This window comes from Lutra lutra, chromosome 14, assembly GCF_902655055.1.
Source record: "Lutra lutra chromosome 14, mLutLut1.2, whole genome shotgun sequence".
In the NCBI taxonomy this organism is placed as follows: Eukaryota; Metazoa; Chordata; class Mammalia; order Carnivora; family Mustelidae; genus Lutra; species Lutra lutra.
In genome coordinates this window covers 77923748-77930670 of record NC_062291.1, presented here as the reverse complement: position 1 = coordinate 77930670, position 6923 = coordinate 77923748, and positions in this window count along the sequence as shown.

Sequence of the window (6923 nt, the reverse complement as noted above, 5' to 3'; positions counted from 1 at the left end):
TCCCTGCTGAGCAGAAAGCCCTATGTGGGGCTCGAACCCAGGACTTGGGATCATGACCTGAGCCGAAGGCAGTGGCTTAACCCACTGAGCCACCCAGGCGCCCCAAGTCTCATACCTTCTTAACTTTGGAAACTCTGCAAGAATTTTTCACATCGATCCAATCATAAACATTCATTAAGTCATTACCAGGAGCCTGGCATGATGCTGTCAAACTTGATTTACTTAACTTGTCTCCAATCTCATGCCATAAATGATTTGAAACAGATTTACAACACAATATAATACCAAATCTAGTTTTGGGTAAAATTTTTTAAGATAAAGTAAAACAAAAACACAAGCTAGAACCAGAGCAAATGTAAATGAGAACAGAAGACCCAGACCAGGGACTCCTGGGTGGCTCAATTGGTTAAGCGGCTGCCTTCTGCTCAGGTCATGATCCCAGGGTCCTGGGATTGAGCCCCGCGTCGGACTCTCTGCTCAGCGGGGAGTGTGCTTCCTCCTCTCTCTCTGCCTGCCTCTCTGTCTACTTGTGATCTCTGTCTGTCAAATAAATAAATAAAATCTTTAAAAAAAAAAATAAAAAAAAAAAAGAAGACCCAGACCAGAGTAGGCAAGCCATCAAAACACAGGTGTGCTGCATCCATGAGCCCGCAGTGAACCGAATTCTAAGTGCAGATTCGGCTAAGAGCTCTAGCAGAGAAAACAAGAGTGGCGTACTCTCATCGGGGGATATATTCCCATGTAGCCTGCAAAATCACCCTGTTTAGCACAATTGGTTTGCATATCCAGAAACACATGTCTACGTGCATCTGTGTATATACATACAGATACAGAGCCTGCCTGAATTTAAAAGCACAAGGTTATCGCAAAAATAGAAGCAATGTGTCCCCTCCCTTCAGGACAATGATTTCCATCCCTGACTACGCATCAGACTCTCCTAGGAGCTTTGAACAAATGCCAGGGCCCAGGCTCTACCCCCAGACACTGATTCAAGCAGGATGGCATGGGGCCTGGCACAGGTAATTTTTAAGAGTTTGCCAGGGATTCATCAAAATCCTCGAGGAGAACACAGGCAGCAACCTCTTCGACCTCAGCCGCAGCAACATCTTCCTAGGAACATCACCAAAGGCAAGGGAAGCAAGGGCAAAAATGAACTATTGGGATTTTATCAAGATCAAAAGCTTTTGCACAGCAAAGGAAACAGTGAATAAAACCAAAAGACAACTGACAGAATGGGAGAAGATATTTGCAAATGACATATCAGATAAAGGGCTAGTGTCCAAAATCTATAAAGAACTTAGCAAACTCAACACCCAAAGAACAAATAATCCAATCAAGAAATGGGCAGAGGACATGAACAGACATTTCTGCAAAGAAGACATCCAGATGGCCAACAGACACATGAAAAAGTGCTCCATATCACTCAGCATCAGGGAAATACAAATCAAAACTACAATGAGATACCACCTCACACCAGTCAGAATGGCTAAAATTAACAAGTCAGGAAATGACAGATGCTGGCGAGGATGCGGAGAAAGGGGAACCCTCCTACACTGTTGGTGGGAATGCAAGCTGGTGCAACCACTCTGGAAAACAGCATGGAGGTTCCTCAAAATGTTGAAAATAGAACTACCCTATGACCCTGCAATTGCACTGCTGGGTATTTACCCTAAAGATACAAACGTAGTGATCCGAAGGGGCATGTGCACCCGAATGTTTATAGCAGCAATGTCTACAATAGCCAAACTATGGAAAGAACCTAGATGTCCATCTACAGACGAATGCATAAAGAAGATGTGGTATATATACACAATGGAATACTATGCAGCCATCAAAAGAAATGAAATCTTGCCATTTGCGACGACATGGATGGAACTAGAGGGTATCATGCTTAGCGAAATAAGTCAATCGGAGAAAGACAACTATCATATGATCTCCCTGATATGAGGGAGAGGAGATGCAACATGGGGGGTTGAGGGGGTAGGAGAAGAGTAAATGAAACAAGATGGGATTGGGAGGGAGACAAACCATAAGTGACTCTTAATCTCACAAAACAAACTGAGGGTTGATGGGGGGAGGGGGTTGGGAGAGGGGGGGTGGGGTTATGGATATTGGGGAGAGTATGTGCTATGGTGAGTGCTGTGAAGTGAGTAAACCTGGCGATTCGCAGACCTGTACCCCTGGGGATAAAAATATATGTTTATAAAGCTGTAAAAAAAAAAAAAAAAAAAAAAAGAGCTTGCCAGGGATTCCAAAATGTAGGCTGGTCAAGAGAACCACTGATTTAGGATGATCCCTAAAGCACCCTAAATTAGAATTTTTAAAGAAACTTAAGGGAAATTTAAAGCCAATTCCATCACCTTCTCTAGTTTCCAAAAACCTACTGACCTCTCTAGCCTGAAACATCGAAAACGTTCTAGAAGCAGCTGCTATTCCGTTGGCTTGGCAGTTTCCTCATGAACACCCTTCCCCCACCCCTTGCCCCGACTAAACTCTGGCTTGTCCCATGGATCTCAGTCAACGCCTCACCTCTTGTGCAAAGTCGTTTTTCTGAACCTCTGGGTTTGGTCAGGGGTCCATGCTCTGTGCACCCCTAGAACCCCTTCTCCTTCATTCTGCTCTCCACACCGGGCTGCAATGGATTTACCACGTCTCCCATGTGACTCCTCAGTTCCTGAAGACAAGGACTCTGCCTGCCTGGCTTACCACCGTCGCCCAGCACCTTCTTGGGAGCAGCACACGCTGCAGAAGTTCACTCAGCAAGTGTTGGATCCATTCATTGGGACTCCTAAACTACCCTTCTGCATACGAGAAACTGATCACAGCATTGCTTATGAAATACAACACCTACTAGAAATCTCAAAACAGACTCAGCTCTGCCAAGGAGAGTGTAGAGAAAGATAATGTTAAAGTCAGTGCTTTCTTGAGAGAGGGAAGCAAACCATAGCGGACCCTTAATGATAGAGAAAAATCTGAGGGTGGATGGAGAAGAGGAAGGTGGGGGAGGGGCTAGATGGGGCATGGGTCTTAAGGAGGGCACTTGTTAGGATGAGCACTGGGTGTTCTATGTAAGTGATGGATCACTAAATTCTACTCCTGAAACCAATATTACACTGTATGTTAACGAACTAGAATTTAAATAAAAATTTGGAAGAAAAAAAATAAAATAAAATGACACACAGCTATAGAGTAAAAAAAAAAAAAAAGTCAGTGCTTTTTTGAAATTACTAGATATTTCACCCAGACAGACAAACCTAAGTATCTTTAAAAAGTAGGACTATTGCAAGGCACCTGGGTGGCTCAGTCGGTTAAGCATCTTCCTTCGGCTCAGGTCATGATCCCAGGGTCCTGGGATCCAGTCCCAGCTGAGCAGGGAGCAGGGAACCTGCTTCTCCCTCTCCTTCTGTCCTTTCCCCCCACCCTACCCCGGCCACTTGCACTTGCTCTCTTTCTCTCTTTCTCTCAAATAAATAAATAAAATCTTTTTTTAAAAAAAAATTTTTTAAAGTGGGACCTTTGAAAGAATGAAAAGACAAACCAGAGACTGGGGGAAGATCCATGCCAAACAAACACCTGATAAAGGACTGGCATCCAAAATATACAGAGAACCCTTAAAATTCAAAAATAAGAAAAAGAAAATAAACAGTTAAAAAATGAGCAAAAGATCTGGACATCTCTCCAAAAAAGATATACAGATGGCAAATAAAGATGAAAAAATGCTCCACATCCTGTGTCATCAGGGAGTTGCAAATTAAAACCATAATAAGATACAGCGACATGCTAATTAGAATGACCGAAATCCAACACACTGGCCACACCAGATGCTGGCAAGAATGCAGAGTAACAGGAACTCTCGTTCATTGTGGCTGGGAAGGCAAAATGATACAGACAGTTTGGAAAACAGGTTGGCAGTTTTTACAAAGCTATACGTACTCTTACCGTATAATCCAGCTGTCTTGCTCATTGGTATTTACCCAAATGAGCTGAAACTTAGGTGCACACAAAAACCCGCACTCAAATGTTTATAGCAGCCTAATTCATAACTGCCAATCAACAAAGATGTCCTCCAATAGGTAAATGGACAAACTTGTGATAAACCCATTACAATAGAGTATTATTTGGTGATAAAAAGAAAGATGTCAAGCCACAAAAATACATGAAGGAACCTTAAAATGTATATTGTTAAGTCAAAGAAACCAGTTTTTAAAAGGCTGCATACCATATGATTCCAATTATGTGACATCCTGGAAAAGACAAAACTCCAGACAGTAAGATGATCAGTGGTTGCCAAGGGTTTGAGAGGAGGAAGGAGCAATGAACGGGGAGCACGAGGCATTTTTAAGGCAGTGAGACTGTTCTGTATGATCCTGGAATATTCATTTAGATGGGTGTCATTTGACATTTGTCAAAACCCCTAGAACTACAAGACAGAGTGAGCCCTAACATCAACTATACACTTAATATAGCGATATCGGTAATATATTGATATATGTACCAGACTAACACAAGTTGTTACTCGTGAGGAAGACTGGGGCAGAGTTGGGGAAGGCAAGATGGAAACTCTGTACTTTCAGCTCCATTTTTCTATAAATCTAAAACTTCTCCAAAAAATTAATTGTTTTAAAAGAAGCAGGATACAGCAGTTCTGCTTTTGAAGGCCTTCACCCATGGAGCTAGACTCCTCCTAGTACACCACAAACACACTTGGGACTGGATCACGTTGTAGGATCCACTGGAAGACTAGGTAGAAGGGCCTCCTATCAGTGTGTCTTTCTCTTACTTCAATAACTAAGCCTTTCTGGTGGGGGTCTCTCTGAGCAGGTGGGACTGAACACCACAGGTTAGCCAGATGGAGAATGGGATGGAGAATGCTCATTGATGGGGGGTGGTGGGTAGAAGCACCAGGAAGACTGAGGTCAGATACTTGGAAGACCTGTAGTCACAGCAGCAACAAATTCGGGTCCTTTATTCCTCAACATTTGTTGGTTTTTCTAAACCACAAAAGCCTTCTTTTGATTACTTGCAATATAACTATTCCTTTTCCTGTTACCCAGAGAAAGAACTTTCTGGGTCCCTCAAAATAGCAGCATCACATTCAGGAATGTGGGTTCTAGAGACAAACTGGAGTCTGAAATTTGAGTCTAGGAACTCTGTCATTTCCTAGCCACATGACCATGTAGAATTTAGTTGAGTACCTCATCTGTAGGATGGAATCAGGATGGTACCTTCACAGAGGGGGGAATGAGATAATGCATGCAAACAACTGAGCACGGTAATAGCTCAGAAGCAATAGCATAGTTAGTGGTAGCTATTATATTTATTATCTCAAACCCTATACTTATTCCACAATGCGATGAGGTCTCTCTGCAGCTGACAGATGGTAATCATTAATGCTGGGAAACGAAGATATTATGCTCTCTGCTGCTGTCACTTCTATCCCATAGCAAACGAACCCGATACCATGTTAACCCTTCAGCCATCAATTCATAGGCACTCCAAACTGTCCTTCTCAAATTCTTCACTTCCAAACCTCCACCTGGCAGATCTACATCATTTCTTCCACTTATACTTCGCAGGAGCCTCCTCAATCTTTTTGAACAAAATCAATGAATTTATATAATGTGGAAAGTGCATCAATTAAAAAAATTACAGTAACCCCATTAAACGTTATGAGAAAGGTTTATACCCTGGGCAAAATTACAGAGCCAGATAAGTTTATTCTCAACTGTTTCCTCTTCAGGGGGCACGCCAACTTTATCCAACCTTGAAGCCCTGATGAGGAGAGAGTTGATAAATGTTTAAGATGCTGGGCTTCCTGGTGATATCTTCTCAACAACAGGGTATTTCAAATACCAAAAGAGCCCTTGGCTTTTGAAGAATGAATCTACACTCTCTAACTGTTGCTTGGGAGAAATATGGGACAGGAAAACCTTTCTGGTACCTGTTACATCCTACCAACATGATTGTCTGTCTAAGGTCAATCCAGAAAATTTCACTAAAATGCCTTAAAAGTCAGGCCAATATGGCTATGTTCAGATAGATATCCCAGAAACATAACATTGAAATTCTTCCCGGGATGTCATCTAATTAGTTCTCAGCTTTTAACCAAGATTTCTCCTAAGCACTGTGGCCACGTGGCTGGTGGGCTGATTCTGGAAGGTCTGTGGATAGTTGATTAAGCCTACAGGTGTTCCAGATTTATCTGGGGACCACAAAAGCAATTAGAATAGCAGGGGAAGTGTACTTAACTTCATTATTGCTGGTGCTCAGCCAAAAAAAGACTCTCCACAAGAAATATTAATGAAAAGTAGTTCCAGATTGGGGAAATGCAAATAACATTTTAGCTGTTGATTTTTTGTCACCAACTCAGCAAAGCTGAGCTGGATGGCAAATTCTTCTCTGCCAATCACTTTGAAGTAACTCAGTTGCCAAGCTAACCAATTGGGACTTGGAACCATGTTTTATTGTCCTTCACTCTACCCATTAATAATAGCAGGAGGACAATAATTCAAAATAATTACAGAAGTGAAAGGTAGTAATTAGCAGTACAAATTAGCTATTAAATGATTCAGAAATTTCAAAGTGAGAATATGACCTTTTCACTTCTTATCTGGCAGTGACAAATGGGGTTCTGATTTGAAAAGAAAAATAAAGCACTCCAACACATTATGGATTTTCTTCACCTTTCAGTGGGAACTGGGCCAAGTTAATTAAAAACATGGTAGAAAGCATGAGTTTCAGGATATTCCTTGGTGGCTTTCTCACTTACCTACCTGGAAGGATCACCTTTCCCTCTAACCCATCCTTGGCACTTTCCTCATAGCTATGAGAAGGAAGAGTAGAAATTTCTACTGCATAATATTTTATTTAATTAAATGATGATCTAATAAACCTGTGTTGTGACAACATGTCCCACTCTAATT